Source organism: Equus quagga, chromosome 10 (genome assembly GCF_021613505.1).
Source record: "Equus quagga isolate Etosha38 chromosome 10, UCLA_HA_Equagga_1.0, whole genome shotgun sequence".
NCBI classification, from domain to species: domain Eukaryota; kingdom Metazoa; phylum Chordata; class Mammalia; order Perissodactyla; family Equidae; genus Equus; species Equus quagga.
This window is the reverse complement of record NC_060276.1, coordinates 31,349,200-31,375,905: the sequence shown is the minus strand read 5'-3', so window position 1 is coordinate 31,375,905 and position 26,706 is coordinate 31,349,200. Positions and strand designations below refer to the sequence as shown.

At 40.6% G+C, this 26,706-nt stretch overlaps 1 long non-coding RNA gene across 2 annotated transcripts; it reads right to left on the bottom strand.

Moving 5' to 3' along the window:
• Positions 1 to 2,048: 2,048 nt before the first annotated feature.
• Positions 2,049 to 26,040, bottom strand: LOC124246031 (uncharacterized). 2 transcript variants are annotated; one of them, XR_006890381.1, is made up of 3 exons: positions 25,904 to 26,040; positions 25,200 to 25,274; positions 2,049 to 2,422 (listed from the first exon to the last, which is right to left on the bottom strand). It is a non-coding gene; the product is annotated as an uncharacterized LOC124246031 (long non-coding RNA). The 2 variants fall into 2 exon arrangements; XR_006890382.1 differs by lacking the exon at positions 2,049 to 2,422 and adding an exon at positions 10,093 to 10,218.
• Positions 26,041 to 26,706: the final 666 nt, after the last annotated feature.

Below are 26,706 nucleotides of genomic sequence, written 5' to 3'. Positions count from 1 at the left end.
AGAATTACATGCCTTTTCAAGATTAGAGAATTTGTTTCTTTGGTTGAATTTGTTCTTTGAGCTCTAGAAGCCACATATGAATCCTAAGTAGATTCTATTTCGTCAGTAGAGCAAGGCAAGACAAGTATCTTTTATGACTAAATATTCTGTGCCTCAAAAGTCAGTCAGTAAGACTGAATTCTATTCTTTAATTATTAAAATGGTAAATTTGTATCCAAGCTTTTACATTTTTTTAGGAATTTATGCTTTTACTTTTGACATGAATTTATAATAATTTTAATTTGTTTAATTTGTTTTGTCACTTTCTGTGAACATATTAAGTTAATAAAGTTTAAATACAAATGCGACTTTTTTCCTGTCCGTTGATACTTGGGGTCTGAAGTAATGATGATCTTGATACAGACACATTTTCAAAGTACAGTGATCTCAACAGTTGAGAGTGGATCTCAACTCTGTCCAGCTAAGCCTGTTGTTATAGTACACTGAAAATATTGGTTTATGATTATTTGGTGCTTCCATGTAAGGCTGGTGGTCTTTAGTCTAATTTAATAAATTCTGTCCTCACATTTAACGGTTGTTTGTGCAAGGAAAATTAAATACAGTGTAGAAATATAGGAAAAGTTGGATTCTGGTCTGGCTCATTTATACTATTGCTTTGTAATCCAAATTAACAGATGGTAAAGACTGTTACACTAATAACATTGTTTTGAAAAGTAAAACGACCATCAGTTTAATTTCAGGTCTGTATACTTTGTTGTAGCTTTGCTGCAAAGTCTTAATTTTGAATGTAAAGAATGACAATGTGCATGAAGCTTCATAATATAATTTGTATCAAGTGATTTGTAGAGAGAATGTTTCTTCTGATCACAAAAACAATACATGTTTATTGAAGAAATTTTAGAAAATACAAAATGCCAAAAAAAATCACACACATAACAGCTGTAATATCTACCTTTATATTTATTTTCTTGACACTAAGATTTTTTCCATAGTAAAGCTTTCCACAGTATTTATACAGTTTCCCATTGCTAGACATTTAGGGATATTGTAATTTGAATTTTTGTAAATTAAACTCATGATGAGCATCCACACACCTATATCTTTGCAGTATATCTCCAATTCATTCCAAATGATCATTTTTTAGAAGTGGACTTGCTAGATAAAAAAAGTACTTATTTAGAATGTTACACATATTGAAAAACTGCTGTACAGAATATGAAAAAGCTTGTTTTCTCATATCCTCATCAACAGAGAATATGGGATAAACTGTTTTCAATGTCTTGCTTGCTGATGGATAATAATGAGTAAAAAGAAATAACAAAAGTCAATGAACCTAGGAGTATTTTCCAAGCTCCAGATGGTCTCTTTTCTATATTAAACAGCAGCCATATAACTCACAACTCTACCTTGAATAACATCAAAAATGTACAGGAGCATAGACAGCCAGTTTCATCAATGCCAAGAGATAAACACTGTAGCCAATTTGTCAGTACATGAACAAAGAAACAGGCTGACTGAATTTTCAATTTGCTTCATTTGACAGCAATCATAGCACTAATTTTTGAACTAGCATCATCAACATCACCTGCAAACTCTCCAGCCTCACCCCAGACCTACTGAATCAGAAACTCTGGTTGTGGGCCCCAACCATGTGTGTCACACACAGTAAAGTCTGAGATTATATAGTGGACTACTCCTTAGTGGTAACTAACATTCCTACCCAAGACCAGGTAGGATTGTAGAGCCTACCCTGTCTCCTTCTCTTTATCTGTTTCAGTCTTTCTGGTTCGTACTTTTTTTTTTTTTAAAGATTTTATTTTTTCCTTTTTCTCCCCAAAGCCCCCCGGTACATAGTTGTGTATTCTTCGTTGTGGGTTCTTCTAGTTGTGGCATGTGGGACGCTGCCTCAGCGTGGTCTGATAAGCAGTGCCATGTCCGCGCCCAGGATTCGAACCAATGAAACACTGGGCCGCCTGCAGCGGAGCGCGCGAACTTAACCACTCGGCCACGGGGCCAGCCCCTGGTTCGTACTTTTTACACGTCGGACATCTTCCCTCTCTCCCCTCTACTGAACTTCCGCTCTGATACTCTATCCAGCATATAGTAGTGGATGTTGGGAGGACCCTCTGCTTGGCTGCATCTGCAGCACTCCATCAATGCAGCCACCCTCCTCTGATCTTAGGTCTCCTAGAGATAGGGTCTGGCATGTACCAACTGATTACACTCTATTATTGGTCAGGAGCGGGATCATGATACAACTAGAAGTGGCAGAGCTGGCATTTGAACCCAGATCTCTCAAGTTGCAGAGTCCATACTCTTAACCTCTGAAGCATTCATGTCTTTCCTTCAATGTTGTTGTCTCTTTCTGAGATGTTCTTTTGCTCCTTTGCTGTGGATTCTGCCCATCCTTCAAGCTGCAGCTCTGTTATGTTAAATGGAGGGAAACACTAAAAAGTTGTCTGTACATGATTTGGCCTCTTTGTGATTTGATCCCTGGCTATGCTCTCCTATCTTATTTCCTTCTAGTTTTCTTCTCCCATACACCTTTCCAGCCACAATAGCTTCCTTGTTATGCCTCTAACACAGTAGGCACGCTCTTGCCTCAGAACATTTGCTTCTGCCTAAGAACATTTGCACTTGCTTTTCCATCAGCCTAGAACACTTTTCCCCCTAGAAGACCCTTCCCAAGACATTTGCATGGCTTCCTCCCTCTTGTCATTCTGGTTTCTGCTCAAATGTCACTTCTTCCATCACCTCAGGGGGACCTTCCATGACCACCCTATCTAAAATAGCACTGCCGTCACTCTGTCCCTTTATCATGCTTTCTTTTTCTTCACAGCATTTATCATTATCTAACGTTTAATTGTATCTTCATTTGTTTATTGTCACCCCTACCCTTGAATGTAAACACAAGGGACAAGGAGGGACTTTCTTGATTTTTTTCTCACTTTTATCTCCAGTGCCTAGCAAAGTACCTGGTATATAGAAGGTGCTAATAAAAATATTTCTTAAATGAAAGAGTCATGAAAAAAAATGACATTTTGACTGAAAATCAGAGTATTTAAAAAAATGTATCAAATAAAGATTGGGAAAGATGCACCATCATGTTAGAATTTGGGAACTATAGGAAATTGGTGTTTTCCCATATCCACTTTTCCAGATTTTACAAATTTTCTCAAATAATAACAATTTACTTACATCAGAAAAAAAATAAATGCCTTCTTGGGTAAGATAATAAGTCATAAAAGTATTTAAATTTCTTTTTGGTTTGTACATCTGGTGCATTTAGTTGTGTGGTTTTTTCGTTTGTTTTTTGCTGTGGGTCTGGCGGAAAGATTTCCTTGCTCCAGCTGAGTGCTGCCCCTCAACCAGCAGGTGGCAGCATTCAATCTCTAAAATATAGCCTTTTACTAACCTGCAACCTCCTTAAAAGAGAGAGAAGGAAGGAAGGAAGGGAAGGAAGGAGGCAGAGGGGGTAAGAGGGAGGGAAGCAAGGAGAAGCAAAGGAGAGGGGAGGGAAGGGAGGGAAAGAGGGAAGGGAGAAAACGAGAAAGAAACCCTTATGGTTAAGCAAGTTGTGAAGTGTTTGGATACTTCCGAAAATAGACATTCGTTTGAAGCTGGAGAACATTTTATCCTTACAGCGCAGTCTCCCGGTTTAATTCAGACAGATGATCTTCAGGCTATTTAAACAACTAATCCTGAAAGTCCAGTAGTAAAGAGGAATGATGGCATAATTTTGCATTTCCCAGAGCCACACTTGGTAGTTGTACTCAAGGCCAGCCTTCTGTGGCAGCTGCCTTCAAAAAGTAACTTTAAGACCTAGGAACAATTAGTCTCCCATCCCCACAGCTCTAACTAATGCTCCCCAAGACCACTTTTCTTTGCCAGGCTTTAATGAGGTACATTAAACACTTGCTCCCTTTTAAAATTTGGTTATCCCTAGAGGAATCCGAACAGTCACCGAATTTTAATGTTATAAAGTCATAAAATCTAGGGTTTTTTCTTTCATAGGGAAAGAAATCTGAGACTAAGGGCTTAAACAGCTTTCCCATGACCATATATAGCTAGTTAGTGGCAGAGCTAAGTGAAGCAAGGCCCAGGTCCCCTACCTTCAGCCAAGTGTAAGCTTTATGTTTGTTTGTGTTTTGCTATATCATACTGCTTTTCTTTAAGAATATATACCTTGATGTCTAGGACTTGCTTTAAAATATTCCAGCAATAAACAAACAGATAAATAAGTAAAATACAATTATAATTTATAAATAAGTAATATACATTAAAATTCTATAATAAAGTTTTTTTTTAAAAAAAAGACTATACCTTATGATACGCTGGTTTGAATAAGTATACTAGACTCTCTTATTGAAGCATATCCTGATTAGAGAACTTCGGAAGGAACATAAGAAAAGGAAGAGTGGAATATGGAGAGTTGAGGATGAGGACAAACTTCTTCCAGTGACTTCCTCATCTCACCTTGGTTCTTGATTGAACCAACTATGTGATCTTAGGCAAGTCATTTCCCTTCTACAAGCTTCAGTTTCTTCATCTGGTAAGTGTGTTCTTTAGAAAAGATAGTCTTTTAGGTCCCTGGAAACAACATATCTCAGTTCTCTACAACACCCCAAAATGTTTAGATTCCTCTTTGAATTTTCTGAAAAAAATGCCAAAGGAAGCCTCAGATCAGAGCAAGCCCCATGGTCCTGACCAGATTATTTCTGACAGCTAAGCAGCCCCCACAACCCCACAGTTTCTCAGACGGCCCCAAGGCCACCAGTTCTGGAACAGGACTGAAGTTTTTGGCAAGCAGACATACTCACCATAGAGGTCTCCCCATGGCCTGGGGGTACCCAAGGAACATGGCTGCCTACCACTCCCATGGCTCCCCTAGGCTCCCCATTGAATGTAGGAGCACAGGCTGTGGTAGATCAAAGTTTAAATCCCATCTCTGCCAATTCCTAGCTGTGTGTGATCTTGGTTAGCTTATTTCTAGCCCTTAATTTTCCCATATATAAAATTGTTGTGAGAATTAAGTAAGATAATAATAAATGTGGGTAGGAAGGTAGACAGAGAGGTGATGGAATAATACATTTGAGATATTATTGAATTTTTGCCCTCCAGGCATTCACCCTCTTCCCATTCAAGTTGCTAGTCATTTCTGTACTCATTGCCTCAGTGGTGGTATGTGGCTATCGTAAGGCATAAACAGTGGGATCTTCCTCACTTTGGAGGGAGAAAGTCTTCAGGCAGTGGTATGTTGGAGCCAGCTCCAATTGGCTCTTTGTTTTTTCCCTGACGTGAACTTAATATAAAATTAACCATTTAAAAGTGAACAATTTAGTGACGTGCATCCAGTTCCAAAACATTTCCATCACTCCAAGATAAAACCTCATAGCCATTAAGCAGTTACTCCCGATTCACCTTTCCCCTAGTCACTGGCAACCACCAATCTGCTTTCTGTTTTTATGGCTTTACCTATTCTTGATATTTCATATAAATAGAATAATGTGACCTTTTGTGTTTGGCTTCTTTCACTTACCGTAATGTTTTCAAGATTCATCCATCTTGTAGTGTATATCAGTACTTCATTCTTTTTTATGGCTGAATAATATTCCATTGCATGGCTCAACCACATACCACATTTTATCTATTCATCAGTTGATGGACATTTGAGTGGTTTCCACTTTTTGGTTATTATGAATAATGCTACCATGAACACTCTTGTATAATTTTTTTTGTGTGAACATGTTCTCAATTCTCTTGGGTATGTACCTAGGAGTAGAATTGCTGGGTTATATGGTAACTCTATGTTACCAAAGTCAGGAAGAGTGCCTATAATCTGCTCACAAGAGCCAGTTGGAAATAAGCACATGAAACGATATTCGACATCATTAGCCATCAGAGAAATGCAAACACAAACCACAGTGAGATACCTCTTCACATCCACTGAGATGGGTATAATCAAAAAGACACACAATAGGAAGTGTTGATGAAGATGTGGAGAAATGGGAACCCTCATACGTTGCTGGTGGGATTGTAAAATGGCACAGATACTTTAGAAAACAATCTGGCAGTTCCTCAAATGGTTAAACATAGAGCCCTTGCATTTGTGAATGCTTCCTGGGCATGGCGGGTGTGGTCAGGGTCTGAACAGAATAACTAGTGAGGCTCCTCCCTCTCCCAGGGGTGGGATAGTCACTCATTAAACACACATCCATTCCAATAGACAGATGGATCTATGGATACAATATTCATCCCTCTGGTGTCACTTCACATCCTATCCCCAACCCTACCTCCGTGTCTCACCTCCCCAAATGGTAGGCATTCTACTGCAATAGGAATTCTTCTCCCCCAAACAACTGGTGCAGAAAAGTCCACCTGTGGTTTCTCCTTTTTCTGATAATTGAAGTATTTGGAAGAGTAAGCAGAGGCTTACCATGTAACTCATATATGCAGTTCACATTGTGTATTTTCCTGCCTCCGGATCTTATTCCCACCATTCTACCTCTGCAAATGCCTCCCTCATTCCTTTCATTCTGTCTCAATGCTCCCTATCCCATGAGATCCAGGTCAAATCTCATCCCCTCTATATCTATAAAGTCTTCCCTCAATCAAAGTCAGGATAGAAGTGCCCAGCGACTCAGTAGCGTAACTCCTGGATAGCATGGTACTCTTAACTAAACAACATAAAATGCTGCTCTATTTTAACTTAATATAGTTAAATACATCATTTTAAGGGAGATAAATTTAAGATAGAGCAAATGTGAATTAAATTTTGTGTGTAATGCATTGGTAAAAGACTTTCATTGTTTAATTTTACTTGGAACACTAATGCTTTGTAGTTGTATTGTGTGACTTCCCTTGTGTGGCCAAATAAGTGGGATGAGAAATTGGCAGATTTGGGTTCTGGTCATAGCTTTAGTTGCTAGCTAGGTATATAATTTTTGAGCTAACTTAACCCTCCCTATGAATCAACTGGAAAATGGGGATGATATACCTATTGATACCTATACCTTCTATCTTCTTTTCTCTGCACCCTTTTCTCTCCAGTATCACTTCCCTAGTTCAGGCTCTCATCATCCTTAGCCTAGGCCCTTGCTACTCAAAATAAGGTCTGAGGCCAAACAGCAGCTTGCTAGAAATGCAGAATCTCGGGCTCCACTCCAGATCTATCAAAACAGAATATGCATTTTAACAAGATCTTTAAGTGACTTATAGGTACCTTAAAATTTGAGAAGCACTGGCCCATTACAGCCTCTTAGCTGGTTTCTCTGTCTCAGCTGTGGCCCCTTCCAATCCGCCTTCTACATTTTGGCTAGCAAGATCTTTTCAATAGGCCAAGCTGGTTATATAACTTCCCTATTTAAAATCCCCCAGGGGCTCCCTATTATGGAATAGCAATAGGGGAAAAGCATGGATACTAAATTCAAATATATTAGGTTTAAGTCTTGCCTGAACCACCTACTAGTTTTGTGATTTTTGACAAGTGATTCAAACTTCTCTTGGTTTCAGTTTCTTCATTCATGAAATGGTAAAAAAAAAAAAGTCTAACCTCATAGGGGCAGGGTGAAGATTAAATGAGTCCCTATATGCTGAAATAGTTGAGAAGAAAATATGATGTCTGGGATTTAGTTCCAAATAGTTCATGGCAGTGGGGAGGATACGGACTGGGGTATGGATGCAACAAGATTGGTGTGGCAGATTGTGTTTTCCAAATATGGCTGCAACAATATGTCCCATCTCACATGCTCTTCTACAATGTGACCTTGCCACCTCCCCACTTTAAGATGAGAGCCTGAACAAACACTTCTTGAATCTTGAAAACATTATGTTAAGTGAAAGAAGTCAGACACAAAAGGTGACAAAAAATTGCACAGGAATCTTTATAGTAGCATTATTCATAATAAGCAAAAAGTGGAAAAAACTACTCAAATATTCATCAACTGATGAAGGTGGTATGTGATACATCCACGCAATGGAATATTATTCAGCCATAAAAAGGAGTGAAGGGGGCTGGCCCTGTGGCCAAGTGGTTAAGTTCACACCCTCCACTGCGGCAGCCCAGGGTTTTGCTGGTTCGGATCCTGGGCGTGGACATGGCACAGCTCATCAGACCACGTTAAGGTGGCATCCCACATGCCACAACTAGAGGCACTCACAACTAGAATATACAACCATGTGCTGGGGGGATTTGGGGGAGATAAAGCAGAAAAAAAAAGGAGTGAAGGCCTGATATATGCTACAAGATGGGTGAATCTTGAAAACATTATGGTAGGTGAAAGAAACCAGACACAAAAGGTCACATGATTCCATTTATATGAAATATCCAGAATAGGTAAAAGCATAGAAACAGAAAGCAGATTGGTTGTTAGAGGCAACATTTTAGAGATTAAATCTAATTCTGCTTCCCTTGAATCTTAGCAAGCCTTATAACTCATAACCAATGTGGCAGAAGTGACGCTGTGTGACTTCTAAGGTGAGGTCAGAAAAGGTCATGAAGCTTCCACCTAGTTTTTTTGGGACATTTGCTCATGGAGAAAACAGGAAGAAGTCTGACTACCCTGAGACTGCTGTGCCAGAGAGGCTACGTTTAGGTACTCCAGTCCACATTCTAGCCCATCTGAGCCTTCCAGGCATTCCTATCAAGCTACCAAACATAGGAGTTAAAGCAGTCTTGGACCCTCCAGGCTAGCACACCCATCAGCAGAGTACTACTGAGTGGCCTAAGTCAGTGCTATAAGGAGCAGAATCGCCCTGCCCAAATTCCTGGCCCCGGAAATCATGGGATATAATAAAATCATTGTTATTTTATACCACTAAGTTTGGATGGTAGTTTTTTTATGCAGCAATAGATAACCAGAACAATTGTCATGAGTTGATAATTGTTGAAGTTGGGTAATGGGTACATGGAAGTTCATTATATCATTCTCTCTACTTTTATATATGTGTGAAATTTTCCATAATAAAGAGGCTTTTTTTAAAGGAAATGTATGTAAAGTACTCAGCTCAAAGTTAGTAGTCAATAAATAGTAGCTATTATTATTGTAAATGGAAGTAGTGAATGGGTGGTAGCTGTTGTTATTGCGAATGGAATAAAGTTCAAATTGGGTAGTACAGCATTCAAGGTCCTCTTGCTAACCTGGCTTCTGTGTTGCTTCTTCAAGCTCATCTCTCACCAACTCACACCCTCCACTTCACTCTTACATGCTCTAGAAATTACCAAAATACCTGCAGTTCCTAGAATGCGGCACGCTGTTTTATGCCTCCAAGCTACTGTCTATGTTGCTTTCTCTTTGGGGGAGTATTTACCCATCTTTGTTCCCTTATCATCTTTTGACATTCCAGTTCAAGCGTAACCCCATCAGTGAAGCTTTTTCTGACACATAGAAATAGAATTTGTTCCTCCTGTTGTTAGGCCCCTACTCTCAACAGACTTTTTCCAAGGCAGCAGCACTAACTTATTATGTTTATGTGTATACTAGTCTGTTTCCCTTTACCAGACTGTGAACTCTTTCTCACTGTGCTATTTGTGGGGATTCAGTGGGGAATATGACAAAGTTCCAACCCTCTTGAAGCTTACAGTGCAAGTAATAAACAAATACATCTATAATTAAATTGTGATAAGTCCTATGATGGATACAAGCAGGATATGATGAGAGTGGAAGGGGGTGGAAGCGAAGTCCTCTCTGAAAAGATGTCATTTGTTGAGACTGGAAGGATGAGGAGGAGTTAATCTTATTCATATGCTTAAGCCAAGGCCCAGCACAAGGCCTGGCACATAGTAGGAGGCATTAAATACTTACTAAATGAATGTTCTGCTTAGCTCACAAGTTTCTTGTGAGGATCACATGCAATAACATCTGCAAAAGTTCTTCGGAGTGTATAAAGTGCAACAAAATGCAACTTTATTACAGACAATATCCTGAGAGGATAGGAAGCAGAATTCACTCTTTTATTGGAAGGAGCCTCAGAAAACTTCTACAGACAGGCAAGTTCTGCCCTAGCCAAGTGTATCCAGGCATACAGTCTTCTCCCCAAACATAATTTTCCCATTCTGTTTGGATCATCAACATGGCCTTTAATAAGATACAGGAGGGAGTAGACACATGGCTTGTGTGGGTGTAGTTTTGGATGAAGTCCTATGGCAGGAAGGCAGCCAGCTCTAGTGCATTGACTTGAAGATCAAACTGGATGACTTTCAAGGGTGGAAGGGGGATGCTAAAGAGAGTGGGAAGTGGAGAAGGTGATTAAGAATAATAGTATTAACTCCATGTTTGCCCCTCGATAAGATCTGATTCTGTATTTATGTGTTTGAGTTCCTTTCCTTTCCTTACCTCCCTGAGTTACGGTTGTCCAAATGTTTCCTGTTCCCAGTAAGACCAGAAGAGAATTAACTTATATTTAGTATCTGCTACATGAAAGACACTATGGAATGTCCTTTTAAAACATAAAGAACATAGGCTCTGGAGTCAGATTGTTTAGACTTGAACCCACCCGCCACCCTCCATCACTTTTATACTACTGTATTACCTTGATCAGGATGCATTCTCTCTCTGCATCTAGTTTTCTCATCAGTGATGGGGATAATAGTTCCTATCTCACAGAGTTGTAGATAGGACTCAATAACATATGTCAAGTGCTTATCCCAGATACTATAGGTGCTATATTAGATACTCAATAAATGAGTGTTGTTATGGCAGCTATTACTCCTTGATTAATCCCTGGATTGAGCCAAGGTCAGTGTCGGAAGCCACCTCCATGCACAGGTTTCTGTGTCTTTCCTTACAGGCTAGCTGCTTAGGGCCATAGGAATGATAATATATGAATAGAATGTCGTGGTCACTCCCAGTGTTTGCCAACAGTGCTGCAGTCACGGAATTGAGGTACATAATTTAGCGAGGTGATATTGTACTGGCTTCTTTAGACCTTTGCTGGTTAACTAATTAATTAGTGAATTAAATCCTCAACAAACATTTATTATTGAGTACTTACTATGTGCTAAGTCCTCGGAATCTAAGAATAAATAAGATAGTCTAGGACCTAGTTCAACTGTTGTCTCCTAAGGATTAAAGTGAGGCTCTTCTTTGGATATTATAGATGACCATAGCTTTAACCTCAAGGATCTCAATCTTGGGGGACCAGAGAGAGATGTAAACAGGAAGAACACTGTGGTAAATATAGCTGGCAACTGTTGGTTGTAAGCCTTTCTATTCTAGCGCATAGAGAATGTTGTGATCCAAGGTAGTTTTGACACTGGCCTTGGTTCCGTCCAGGAAATACAAATAGAAACTGTTAAAATTAGTTGCTTCTAGAGAATGGCACTGGGGATTGCGAAGGGAGACTTGCTTTTCATTACAAATTCTTCCACATGCCCTGATTTGTTATTGCATGCATATATTACTTTGAACTTACTTTGATAAAGTTCACAGAAAAATTAATAAAATATGAAACTGACTTCAAAAAAATGAGAACCTAACACTTTCTATTTCCATTTTGACCAGCCATTTGATATGACTAAGGTTTGGGATGAGGTAAGCCTTGGGAAAGAGGACACAGAGTGGGAAAAGACATTGGGCAAGCTTCTTGACAATATTTTATTTAAGCTGAAAAGGTTTTTGTTCGTTTGTTTATTCTTACAGCCAAAATATTTTCACGTCAAAATATCTGAATCAAAACAACCTACTTAAAGTGTATTTATCCTAATTCAGATACTTTCTGTCCAACACAGTATCCTTGCCTATCTCCTGATTGAAACGACCACTACAGAAGAAAAATATGTTGCCATATTATACGTGTGCTATGTGCTTCCTAGTCTCAGCTCTCCCTTCTATGAGTTGGACAGCACTAGGCAAGTCCCTTTCCTTCTCTGGATCTCAGGCCCCTCTGAACATGAGGGTGTGAATTATATAAGTGATTTTCAAACAGAGTTTCTGTGAGAACCTAGGGTTCCGAGCAATTGAGAACACCCACTTTTGCTTCAACCAGAGCAGATAAATCCTGCTTCCATCTCTTATTTTTATTGCTCTTTCCACTAAGATTTCTATTGAAATAAGTGCTTTATTTATAAATTTTTTTTAAAGATTTTATTTTTCCTTTTTCTCTCCAAAGCCCCCTGGTACATAGTTGTGTATTTTTAGTTGTGGGGTCCTTCCAGTTGTGGCATGTGGGACGCCGCCTCAGCATGGCTTGATGAGCAGTGCCATGGCTGCGCCCAGGATCCGAACCGGTGAAACCCTGGGCCACTGCATCAGAGCACGCGAACTTAACCACTTGGCCACGGGGCCGGCCCCTACAAAATATTTTTCTAGCCACTGAAGTAGATATCTAATACTTATTTCCATGCTACAAGTCTATGGTTTTAAAGGAATTCTGTAAGTAGTCAAATATTGAATGCAGTAATGTATTTCTAAAGGAAAATAGCTTAAAAATAACTTTACCATCATCATCTCATTTGATACTCAAAATAACCCTATGAGAGTTAAAGAATGAGAGATCAAGGGAAGGGGAAGCTCTTGCCTGAGCATCTGCAAACAGGGAATGGAAGAACCATGACTGGAATCCCAGTCTTCTGATGTTGATGGCTTATCTAGTCTCCACTTCACTATATTACAACACTTCTCAAAATTTGGTTCTAGTGCAAAACAATGAAGAGAAAAGTCCTTCAAAAGCAATGTTGGGGAGCCAGCCGGGTGGCATAGTGGTTAAATTTGCCCACTCCACTTCGGCGGCCTGGAGTTGGCCAGTTTGGATCCTGAGTGTGGACCTACACACAGCTCATAAGGTCACGCTGCAGCAGCGTCCCACACACAAAATAGAGAAACATTGGTATGGATATTAGCTCAGGGCCACTATTCCTCACCCAAAAAAAAAAAAAAAAACACCCCAACATTATGTTAGGCACTATAGACGCTGAAGTCACAAAGTTCTTTGGCATCCTGGGAAGTTCAACAAGCTCAGTTCCTGAAGGCCACACTTTTAAGTATCCATCCAGAGTTCTTCCTCTCTTCGTACAAGAGAGAACTTGTCAAGGAAAATGATGCAACTGATCATCTAATGACAGCACTCTCCATATGAGAATGACTAGAGTGTACACAAATGCCTTGTTGAATCCTTAAAGAAATACCTTAACTTAAAACTTTACATAGATGGTTACGACTGGGAGGAAACTTAGAGATCACCGAGACCAACAATATAAAATTAGGAACTCAGAACATTTTACCTATGGACATAGAGCTGGCTCAGTGGCAATTTAGGACAAAGACCTTGGAAGGCAGCATGGTATTAATGAAATGAATAGACCTCTGAGTCAGGTAGAGCTAGGCTTCAATTTGAGCTCTTGCTCTTCCACTGGTGCAGTCTGGGGGCAATTTACTTAATCTCTCTGAGCCTCGGTTTCCTCATCTGTAAAATTGGGATAGTACCTCATAAGGGGCATTCAAAAAGGGGTAAATGAGATAGTTCACATAAAGCTCCACTGCTTGCTGTAGATTCACTTAATTTCTCTGAGACTTTCTTTTCTTTTCTTTTCTTTGAGGAAGATTAGCCCTGAGCTAACTGCTGCCAGTCCTCCTCTTTTTGCTGAGGAAGACTGGCCCTGAGCTAACATCCATGCCCATCTTCCCCTACTTTACGTGTGGGTCGCCTACCATAGCATGGCTTGCCAAACAGTGCCATGTCTGGACCCGGGATCTGAACTGGCAAACTCCGGGCTGCCAAAGCGGAACATGAGCACTTAACCACTGTGCCACCGGGCTGGCCCCTCTCTGAGACTTTCTTTGAAATGTAGACCAAAATAACTACCTATTTTGTAGGCTTGGTAAGATTTTTAATGATATTTCAAGTATTTAACAACTGGTAGAGCACAGGCCCTGACCGATCAGAGCAACACCTGCTGCAAACAGTTGGTTTGACTGCATTGATGTGTACATAGTTGCTACACAGCCAAATATCAGCCTTCATGTGGAAATTAAATTAAATAACATGGAATATAATGGATATGTAATGAATTATATTGAAGTCTCTTGCCCTTCCAGCTCCTACTTTTAGTCCTCTTTCCATCATATCTGGCCACTTAAGGAGAAGAATCAAGCTCCTCTCTCATGTGAATTACATAAACTATGTTTGTCTTCCTGATTTAATCATTTTTGGGCTCCTTATTTTATAATGCTGTTTTAAAGTCTTGACATTTCAGAGTAATAAGTTTTATACTCCAATGATTCACATTTCCATGATACTGAGGTGGCCATACTAACTATCTTAAGGAACTTTGGAAGAGTAACTTAGACATCTTGAGAAATATCAGTAGAGTACAAGTGAGTTCACTTGAATGGTCTTTGAGGAAAAGGTCCCTCTGTGATGTGCACAGGTTGATGTCTCTTGGGAAAGAGCCCAGTTCAGGCCCAGAGTGTGCATTGGCTTAAAAAGAGATAAACAGAGTTGGAAATAGTAAGAAAAGATGCTTACAGATCTCTGGATTCACAACTTAGTAACTAATAGTGCCTAATACTATCGTCAAGAAGCACCTTAGGGGGGCCGGCCTGGTGGCATAGTGGTTAAGTTTGTGCACTCCCCTTCAGCAGCCCAGAGTTCACAGATTTGGATCCCAGGAGAGGACCTAGCACCGCTCATCAAGCCATGCTGTGGCAGCATCCCACGTGAAGTGGAGGAAGATTGGCGCAGATGTTAGCTCAGCAGTAATCTTTCCCAAGCAAAAAGAGGAAGATTTGCAACACATGTTAGCTCATGGCCAATCTTACTCACAAAAAAAGGAAAAAAAGAAGCACTTTAGGAAGGAAGGGGGTGGTGAGAAGGAGTGATGAATAATATGTGGTTGGGGTAGAAATGGTTTAGAAAAGGAATTACTAAGTCAACTAATTGACCAGTCCCCACAAAGTCAAAGAAAGACCCGTTGCATACCCAGCACTGAGATGGGCTGGAGTTCCAACTCCGCTTATAAAGCTGTTGCTCTCTCACAAGACCCTACTAGTCATTTCACGTTTGCCTGCTTCTTAAGTTGAGACAGGCATAAGTTCAAAAAGGGACTCCTCTTTGCTTGATTACTATATGTCTGTTTACATTAAGTATCTCCAGAACTTTCCAGGGAGAGGATTTTCTGCCTTCAGATAACTGGGCACAGCTCTGGCAAGAAATATTTAGTGGTAGACATTCTTCCATTAGAGAGATGACAAGACCTCTTAGAGCTACCTTAGTTTCTTTATTCTGACTTTATATCATTAACTTATACTGTGATATAAAATCTCGCCAGTAAGTTGTTTCTCTGAATGGATCTCCCTACCAAGGAGATACCCTACGCAGAAAACAGGCAGTTCAGGCTTGGATTTTGGTGCAGTTCACATTTGGAATGGTGTAAGCCAGTTATTGGGGCCCAGTCATTCTTGAGTAAGTTGACTCTCAAGGTTTTGGACCCACAGAGCTGAGAAGGAAGACACTTTATCTTTGAGAACCAATCTCCTCTTCTCTTATTCCATGTGGACAAGTGTGACTGTCCACAATGCCTCTGTCCAGATACGCCTCACTCTTTAAACCACTGCCAACAGGACCTGCTTATGCTGTTTCTACCACAGTCCGGCAAGCTTTACTTCGCACCCCAGATTGGTTTTTGAAAGTGACTCTTGTAGAAATCTCTCTGCCAGAATAGTCTGTTCTGTAATCTGTTGTGCCCAACAAAAAACTATTAAGAATTACAATCCAGTGGGCTGCTGCTTATAGTGACTATTCAAGTATTGTTCACTGGTTTTTACTGTTAAAATGCTGGGAACCCACTTTATAGTATTTTACTGTTCTTACATAGTAATAGAAAATGGCTCCTGCATATATTTTTGCTTCCTTCTTGAAAATTAAAAAAAGTGTTTGTTAAAGACCGTGTCTGTAGGAAGCAAGGCAAGCCTTACCAAAGGGGTTAATGTCTGTATCTTTATTTTCTCAGACGTGGTGATGATGCTAAAGATGAACGGGATGGGGGCAAGAGAATTAAAGGTCTGAGGAGGGCAAAGTTAATCAGACATCAGGAATTCTCTTGAAGCTGCTCTGAAACCACAGTAGAAATCAAGAAAGAGAAAGGAGAGAATTAATTTGGACTTTGCAGAACCACAGCCACATGCAAGGGTGTTCCTTGCCAGGACTTACATGTGCAATTCTTTAGATTCAGGCAAAAAGTCAGGTTACGATACTGCAGAGACAAGTTCTCAGTGACACATTAAATCGTTCTTTGAGAATCTATCGATTTAGATCTAGTTTCTTTTCATGCCCCAAGATGGAGCTAAAGCAATGCTGTCCTCCCCAAAATCAATGTATTTGTTGCTTGAAAAACAGGGGAGAATATGGGACCTTCTGCATGTTCACAAAGCAAGTGCAAGAGAAAGGAGGCATCACGTTTTCTTCTTCTAAAGCATGATGTTTCCCAGCTGAGGAACATGCTGGAGCATGAGAGAAGTATAGAATCACTGCAACTGTTTGGACTGGCTTCTTTTCTCAGCAAGGTCACACTATCTTTTCTGGAAAGGCAAGCCCACTTTCCATGCCAGGCCACAGGTGAAGTTTTGAGGGCCAGGGATTTCTTTTCCTCCCTTGCTATCCCTCCCACCCTGGTTTTCATCATTCAAGAGGAATACAGATGGATTGAGAGATACTGAGTAGGCCAAAAGTCTGACAAATAACCAAGCATTTTCATAAAACGAAGGAACTTTGTAATTGTCAATTTGCCCCGTTTTTGCTTCCAGCTGGTTCTCTTTCCAGCTGACTGGCCCAAGTGACTACTCAGACCATTGAAGCATCTAAGGGTTGAGGAGAGAAGAGTTCCATTCTCCATCTCCTACTCACTTGGGCAACTCTGCTTCCTCCTGAGCAATGAGCTAATGAAGACATCATCACTATTTTTTTTTAATGGAGAAAGATAATAGCTTTTCAATTTGCTTCTTGTATATAAGGACCTCTTAGCAGAGAATGAATCTTTAAAATATTATTCAGTATTTAAATAGAGCCAAGACTAGAAAAAAAACCAGATACGGGGTTTCTAGAGTCACAGAGTCTTAGGCATATTGTATGATTATTTGTCATTTATTGGGAACTTACTATGGGCCAGCCACTGCATTAAGCATTTTACATAGTTTATTAATCCTCACAACAACTCTACGAAGCTACAATTATTATCCCCACTTTACAGATGGGGAAACTGAGTCTTATGGAGGTTAGGTAACTTACCCAAGTCCAAACAGCTAGTAAGTGGTGGAACTAGGATTCAAACTCAAGATTGTCTTACTAAAAATGTGTTCGCAATCACTGCTACATACAGTGTATGTTGCCTGGAATACCTTCAGGGCCTTAATAACATTAATAGTTAACACTATTATTGAGGGCTTGTATGCTAGACTCTATTCTAAACACATATATCTACATGTATCAACTCATTGATCCTCTAAATCTCACAACCCCATAAAGAAGGTACTATTATTTTACAGAGAAGACAAGTGAGGCACGGAGAACTAGATTTCCTACATTCATAGAACTAAGTGCTATAGGTGAACTACACATTCAGACAGTCTGACGCCGAAGACCATTCTCTGAAGCACTAAGCTATACTGAAGGTAATATGTTCATTTCTGCTTGAGACAGCCCAGTCCACTTTGAGGCTCAGCTTTCTTTGTTAGAAAGTTGGGCCTGCAGCTCTAAGGAACTGTTCAGAAGCAAACAGCAGAGTTCAAGAGTCCAGCCTACAGCCGAGGCTCTTGCTCAATTCCTTCCCAAAATGCGTTTCCATTACCCTTTAACCTGCATCTTTGAACAAACTGATATATGGGGAGTTCAGCAATGGCAGATCTCAGCTGTGCCTTTAATGTCTGATGAGTCTGCTAGCACACTCTGTTTTTCATTTGATCTAAAGGAGATCTAATGAGAGATCATTTCCTGATAACACATTGTCTGCTTTCAACATCACTAGGAAAGCACTTTGCTACAAACAATCCCTATTTTGGTATAATTGCCTTTGAAAAGGGGGTACAAGAGGCAGCATGAACTCCTCAGAGTTTGGGTCTGATTTCCTGAGGTGTTCCATTTCAGAAGAGGCCCCTGACAACAGGCAGAGAATAAAAACAAGTGTGGTCTGGGGCAGACAGTGTTTTTCAAACAGTTGGCCAAATCTCTCCTGGCAGCCGGGAAGCAGCTGAATCATCAAACGCTAGGCCTCTAACGAGATGGAGGCTGGGTTGTATTGAAGTGCATTCCAGACTGACTGTGAAACCCAGAGCTGCTGCTGCTTTACCAACGCTGGCTCCCTTCCAGGGGGCCGGCCTGGCTGAACTGTTTGTCAAAGCCTGATTTCATCTCGTCCCTCTCTCTTTTTCCCTCCTCTTTGTGATTTCCCACACAGCGTTTACCTGCCTTCCGTTGGAATATTTGAATGACTTTTGGGGTCACCTCAGGTACAGCCTCTGCTCTGCAAGCTAAAGTTAATGAAATCCATTTCCTGGTCGGAAAGTCAAAATAGCAGAGAAGAAAGTCACTGAGATGGAGCACTCAGGGAATGGACAAGAATGGGCAGACATTCTTTTCCGAGAGGCAGGAATGACCTAGGCATTCAGAAATTGAAAGCCAGATGTTTGGAAAAAAATCTAGACCCAATTTGAATCTTATAAGTGTTGAAATTTTTTATGAAATCCTTTGACTAAAACTTCAGAGAGTGGAGGGTAAGGAAGGGGGCCTAAGTAGGATAATGCACCCTGAAAATAAAAGATCCCCCCATTCATATCAGAAACAAAAGAAATGTCTGGAGTCATTAAGCAAGAAAAAGGAACAATACTTTCTGTGTCTTGTAAGATGACTACCTGTGGCATGTACCATTCCTAAGTCTAATTATGAATGAGAACAAAAATATCTGTTTTGTTTCTCCAACTCTGCTAATATGTAGATAACTATTGTTTAATTACATTTGCCCCTAATAAGTAAGCAGGAAGACGCATTGTCTTACTGATTGACAGTGCCATTTTGGGCGCTGATCAGAACCTGGAGCTGACCTCAACCTGCTCAGGTAGGTTTTTCACCTACAGGAATGTTGCGGAAGAGAGGAGCCTTCTTCACTGTTAACAGTAAACGGCGAGCGCATGAAGGATTGGGGGAGGTTGTGACTTGGAAAGAACCTTGAAGTTCCACAATACTGTAACCCATTGTCTGGAGTCTGATGGGAAAAAGAAAGAAACTGGATTCTCCTCCCTTCAGTCCTTGCCAACAGCATTCCTTCTCCAGTCTGTTCTCCCTGACCCCACCCATAACAATAATAACACGTGTTATTTTTATAAAACTCTAAAGAACTTTCACACACATTTATATTTGATCTATACAACTTTGAGAGGATGGGAAGAAGAGATTTGTCCCGTTTTACAGATGAGAACACTGAGGCCCAAAGAAATTAATTGATTTGCCCAAAGTCACACAGGAAATCAGTTGTAAAGGCAGGTCCACTAGGTCATCAGTTCCTGAGGCCATTACCCTTTTTAAACAGCAAACCATGCTGGTTTGGAGTGCTGGTTCTCAAATTGTCAGGCCATCAGAATCACCTGGGAAGCATTTCACAAATGCAGATTTATAGATTCTGCCCTTAGAAATAAAGTAGGTCTGGGACAGGTGTCTGGAGTGTGCATTTTTAGCAAGGTCCCCAAATGCTTCTGATACAAGTGGTCTTTGGGCCATACCTCAAATGAAGTAGCATTTTAGGTGGCAGCACCACAGAGCAAAGAGACATTTGACCACCAAACACAATACTTTTTCTCTCCTCTTAAAAATCACTCAGTGTAATTTAATAAAAATCTGGTCAGTGTTAGTAGATAGCAAAGCACACATTCAAAACATTGGTGCAATGCTGTTACTCCTCTTTTAACTTTTCCATCTCAAGACCGCTCCACACATCACAAAGGATGATGATGATGATGGGAAAAATATCAGGGCATTGAGGCTCCTCTAAGAGTATTAGGAAGGCCTATGGTAACACAGGCCTCAGCCAACTGCACAGTATGGCATGGTGGCAGGTTAGAGAAATTATACCCAAGAGCTGTCTTCTTAGAATTTGCTCATGGGTAATATTTTGGGATTTTGGCAGGGTTTCAAAGTTGGTAGATTTATAGGAAGCACATTAGGTGTCTGGAAACCCTAGTGTGCAGGGGTGTGTATGTGTGTGTGTGAAAGAGAGAGAGAGAAAGAGAGGGAGAGAGAGAGAAGGAGGAATGAAGAGAGAGAGAGGTTGGAGGAGAGAGAAAGAGAGAAGTTGATAGAGACAGAGAGCAGCTATGTGAATGTATATTGGGAGGGAGTAGGGATTGAGGATAGAAAGCAAGAGAAGAGAATTTTGAGAAGCTGTGGTGGGAGACAGGGAGGGTCTAGCGCTGTGTCCAGAATGTCCAGAACCTCCTAGAAGCTTCTGGATCACATCATGTCTCACAGGGAAAGCAGAGTTTCCTCCCAGCCTGAGTTAGCCCACCTATCAGCAGCTTTGCTCCCTGCTGTCTGTACTGTCACTCATGCTCACAGGCACTTCTGCTTCAATGCCCCCAAGTCATTTCATGGTATATTCATCTGTACATTTGCTGCTCATGTGACTGATAGCCAGCCAGCGAGGCGTCAGAATACCAGCAAGTAGCCTAGGTTGAAGTGCAAAGGAAACACTGACAAATATAAAATACTTATATTCATAAGTGTCTGGTACCAATTACAGCCAGTTAGCACTTAAAAAATTCAAGAGGCTATGAGCAGTGCTATCAATATGGAGGTCCAAAGGCTTGTGTCTTTGATTATGTGCATATGTGCCTCTAAAGAACACACTTGCAATAGAAATCTTTCAGTAACTGGCAATTTTCATGAAAATGATGTAAGAAGGATAAGCCCATTCCTGGCTTTCTCTGTCAATAGGTTCAGTTACATAGTGCAAACTGTTCACAGATCAGACCATTTATTCCCTGATGAGTGTCTGTTTGGCCTGGACCCAAGGCCTGCTAGGCTGGAGGACGATGGCGGCTGCGGGAGCAGGTTTGGCTACTGTACTTTTAGTGCACATGCAGCTCCCACATTTTGCCCTTGGAATTGGATAGTCCCTTGCAGAATACATTGAACTTGGAGGGTTTTTTCCCATGTATTTTGCAGTCTCCACAAACACCCAAGGCTTTTCTTAAAATCACAGTTCTGTTGAACTTTGAATAGCTTTTATACAGACAAAGTTCAGTTTAATCACTTAAACAGAAGGACAGCATGACATACGTTTTCATTCTGATTATTTCGTACCTAACTGGGAGACAACCACCAAATAAAAGGCTTTCAGGATTTTTTCTACTAGACTATAAATCTCTTTAATTCTTCGACTGATGTACAGTTTGAATGAACTAAAGCCAGGGTTTATAGAAGGTCAGGAAAGAAGGCTAGAATTAATGGAAATTAATGGTTTTGCCTTTTGGAGACAAACTGGATAGTACAGGCCTATTTATCCAGAGCCAGGTTCTTAAAAACACCCAGTGAAACAGAGAGTGAAGTCATATCCTTTCACAATTCATTGTAAGAACAATTAAGTAATTGGATTTGGTGATATACACTATTGTTAAAATAATCTTCAGCAAGTTACATGTACCAGTATGGTTTGGAAAAGTAAATTATCTATGCCTTGTGTCCAGGACGTACAGTTCAGAAACCCTGATTGTATACCTCAGGCCAGTTATGAAGCTATGCACTGGCCCTGGTTTACAGATCTTCAAAAACGGTTGGTGAGGCTTGAGCTCCGGAAAGCCTTCCCTGAACTCCCCAAGTTGGGTAAAACGCCTGCTGATATGTTTCTAAGTACTTAACTGTTTAGATGTCTGTCATTCACAGTACGCTGTAAGGCCCTTGAGGGCGGAGACCATATTCTATGCGTATTGAAAACACCACTGCCAACATGCTGTATGATACAGAGTAGGTGCTAAAATAAATATTTGTTAAACTGTTGATAGAAGTCAGGCAGTGGGACAAATGAAGATTGGGCAGAGGGGTGGCCTAAAATGAACATTAAAAATATGGTCAACTCTCTACTCTGCTTTCCATGATTTGTATAAAACTCTATACTCCTCAATCTGAGCCCATCGGTATGACAAGGTCAGGTTTATATAACATGATTTAAAAGCCTGTCTTGCTGAAACTCTCTCTCCTAAACTTCATTATTTTATTCTGTCATTTTGCCTGAAATCCCAGAATAATAAGATACCTTCTGTAAAGTTGGAGAAGCCTGGAGGACCTTCCAGGTGACCAGTATTTCATATCTTAATATGAAATTATCGGATCAGGTTGCTCTACTTTTTGAGATTAGCACTGAGGAAAAAAGAGTTTTGACTAAAGAGGTGGGAGGATGAGAGATGGTGTCAAGTTAAGAGAGACGGGAGTGTTCCGGAGCATGGGGCAATGAGAGGAAATGCACTCTGGGTGTCTCATTGCAGACCCAGGTCCTGCGTGAGGCAGGGGCTGGAAGTGAAGCACGGGCGCAGGAAAGGATTTGCTGAGTGACAGAATCAAATTTAGAATCAAGTCATAGACTGTGAGAAATGGAAGGATTATTACATGTCCTTAATGCCAACAGGATGTGGAGATACAGAAAGGTTAAATGACTTTCCCAGGGTCACATGACTATTTCTTGGTTGAGCTAGAAATAAAACCAACAGACCTTTAATTTTTTTTTTTTTTGAGGAAGATTAGCCCTCAGCTAACATCTACTGCCAATCTTCCTCTTTTTGCTGAGGAAGACTGGCCCTGAGCTAACATCCGTGCCCATCTTCCTCTACTTTATATGTGGGATGCCTACCACAGCATGGCTTGCCAAGCGGTGCCATGTCCACACCCGGCATCCAAACCGGTGAACCCCGGGCCGCCGAAGCAGAACATGCGCACTCAACCGCTGCGCCACCGGGCCGGCCCCAGAACTTTAATCTTTTTACCACACCAACAATTAAATTCAGTTCAAGTACTTGTTAAGCACCTACTACATACTCAGCACTGTGCTGCACATTGCTGGGAGTTCAAGTTCCATTTACAATCTTTTACAGTCATGAAGTCTTCCATTTTCCTTTCTTTGTAATAAGGGCTTCTTATTGTGAATATCAAAATACATGAGCAATACTGCCCAATTTCTGCTGGGATATTGGAATTTAAAGATAATAAATGAAAGCCTCTGCCTTATAGCAGATTCAAACCAATCAGGGTAACATATATAATACAGTCAGTTATAAAGAGCTAATTTCTGTCTTTGGCATCAGCTTTAACATCTCCCTCTCTAGATCCATTGAGTCATCAAGTCATGTAGATTCTGGCTTCATAATCTCTCCCAGGTCTTCTCCTTTACTTATATAGCCCTTCATTCTCACCTTAGTCCGCCTTCTCATCACCTCACCTATGGATTATTACAAGAGTCTCTAAATTGGTATTTCTATACCTATTTTCTCCTGTCCTTCCATCAGTGCACACCTATGTCAAAGTAATATTCTTAAAAGATCACTGTATGTACATATATCACAAATCTGTTCAAAAGTATTTAATGCTCCCCACTGACCAAGATTAAAGGCCAATGTTTTTTTTTTTCTGAGGAAGATTTGCCCTGAGCTAACATCTGTTGCCAATCTTCTTCTTTTTTTTGTATGTGAGCTGCTGCAACAGCATGGCCACTGATAGACAAGTGGTGAAAGTCCACACCGAGGAACTGAACCCGGGCTGCTGAAGTGGAGCGTACCAAACTTAACCACTAGGCCACTGAGGCCGGCACTAAAGGCCAGTTCTCATGCTGACTTCACAGTCACCCCCTCTGTCCTCCTTTGTAGTCATCTATTTATGGACGTCTTGTTCCTGACACTAGATTATAAATTAATAATGGCAAGGACTTTAGTTTCTTGTCTTTCAATTCACATATCCTAGCATAAATTAGGCACTCAGTAAATGTTTCTTACTAATGATGATCACTTTCTATAACATAATATTAAAATATTTTCACTTAGGGGCCGGCCCGGTGGCGCAGCAGTTAAGTTCGCACGTTCCGCTTCTCGGCGGCCCAGGGTTCGCTGGTTCGGATCCCGGGTGCGGACATGGCACTGCTTGGCAGCCATGCTGTGGTAGGCGTCCCACGTATAAACTAGAGGAAGATGGGCACGGATGTTAGCTCAGAGCCAGGCTTCCTCAGCAAAAAGAGGAGGACTGGCAGTAGTTAGCTGAGGGCTAATCTTCCTCCAAAAAAAAAAAAAAAAATATTTTCACTTAATGTCCCATAATCAAGTTTGCAGAAGACATTTCTACATTTGCTAAAGGCTTATGTTATTAGTTATTTGATTTAATCTTTGTAACCATTAATTTTCATAACAATATTTCATATTATCCGTAATTTTACACACATTCACATAGAGTTAAGTCAAGATTTGGCAGAGACTGACCTATTCCTTACCATGTATCCCAAACACCTACACTGTTATGATTTGACTTGCCTCTCAGTGTTTAAGCTTAAATCTGTCTTATCGCTACTAAATATACAACCCATTCTGGCCAAGAATACTAAGAGGGAACAAATAACTCTCCCTTCTCTTTGTGCTTTGTGTTTGTTCTTTGTACTGGTTCCCACAGTGGGTATATTCCCAATGGATTCATAGGGAGTCAACAGGAGTTTTAGCTGAAGGCAAATGATGGATTACGCTCACTCAGAGAAATTCCATACTCATTTTTAACAAGCTGAGAAACAAGACTCCATGGAAAAACCATTGGCGTAGCAATCAGAATAACAGGGTTCTAGACTTGGTTTTGCCGGGAACTAGCAGTATGATCTTAGCGTCATATAAATACTCATAGTGAATCTGTTTCCACATCTGTCAAACAAAAGGGTGGTGGATTTGATTTATTCGTTTTACAAATCTCTGATGGTTGCTGAATACATGGTAGGCATGGTGCAAGACACTTTAAGGAATAGAAAGATGAACCAGACATGAGTTTCTGTCCTTGAGAAAATTATAAGTCTAGAAGGCAGAAGGTATGTACCCAAAAGACTGAAATACAAGGTAGACAGGCGTAAGAACCATGAAATAGGCACAGATAAAGTATGTAGGGATCTCACAGATCGCTCCAACTTAAACATTCTGTGATTTATAATTAATCTTTCATGGACAAAGGTCTTCTCTTCCCAAAATAGAGATATTGTAATTACTTACCAATGTGTTTTCTTCACTAGCATTGCCTCTTACATCAATGGGAAAGTTAGGAAGGTCCAATTGAATGATTTTGGCCTTAATCACAAGGAAATAGAAAAAGGACATTTTGCAGAAAAAATTAATACTCTTTAACAAGTCAACAAAAGAAAACAACAGGAGCTTTTAAAATTAGTTACATTTTTTAAAGTAACTTATCTTATTTTATTTTTTTTTAAGATTGGCCCTGAGCTAACATCTATTGCCAATCTTCTTCTTTTTTTTATCCCCAAAGCCCCAGTACATAGTTCTATATCCTCGATATAAGTCCTTTTAGTTCTTCTATGTGGGATGCTGCCACAGCACGGCCTGATGAGCAGTGTGTAGGTCCGTGCCTGAGATCCGAACCTGCGAACTCTGGGCCACTGAAGCAGAGTGGGCCAACTTAACCACTCGCCACAGGCTGGCCCCTAAAGTAGCTATTTTATAAAAGAACATTGAAAACAAAACTCAATCATACATTACTGAGTCTCTGCTGTACTTCTAGTCCTCCCCAAGAGGTTGCAGGAGTTAAAAATGAAGCTCAACATATCGTGCCTCTCCTCAATCTGATTGGCATGTAGATAGGGAGAAAAGAGCCAGCCTTGGTGGCCTAGTGATAGTAAGATTTGGCACTCTCACCACCACGGCCCAGGTTCATTTCAGGGTCAGGGAACCACACCACTCACCTGTCAGTTGTCATACGGTGGTGGCTGCATATTGTAGTGATGCTGAAAGCTATGCCACTGGTATTTCAGACCAGTAGGGTCACCCACGGTGGACAGGTTTCAGTGGAGCTTCCAAACTAAGGCAGACTGGGAAGAAGGACCTGGCCACACACTTCCAAAAAAATTGGCCATGAAAAACCTGTGAATAGCAGCAGAGCATTGTCTGATATAGCGCCAAAGGTGAGAGGATGGCACAAAAAGACCAGGCAGGGTTCCGCTCTGCTGTACACAGGGTCGCTAGGAGTTGGAATCTACTTGACGGCACTAACAACAAAGGGAGATAAGAGTAAGTGCACAGTGGATTTTTGAAAACAATTTGGTATAAAATTGCATAGTGCAAATTATGGTATCTTAGGAGGTAAGAGAAAAGAAACATTGCAATGATTATGGAAAGATCTGCCTTTAGAATTGATCAAACCTGGTTTTAAAACCTTCTCTGCCACTTATTGGTTTTGTGACCTTGGGCCTATTGCTTAACTTCCTTTAACTCAGCGTCCTCAACTGTGCATTGAGGATAATTGTAGAACCTGCTATGTAGGTTTGTTGTGAAGATTAAATGAGCTAAAGCATGTAAAGTGCCAAACACAGTGTCTGGCCCATAGAGATGCTTAATGGCTATTTGTTGATTTTGATAATCATAAGTGGGCAGGAATACCTGAAGAAGAAGTTGAGATCCAAGATGGGCATGTAAAGATGGCAGAGAAGAGGGAGTATGAAAATATATACGTGAAATCTGGTTGTAATTTTGACCTGTAAGGAAAAAA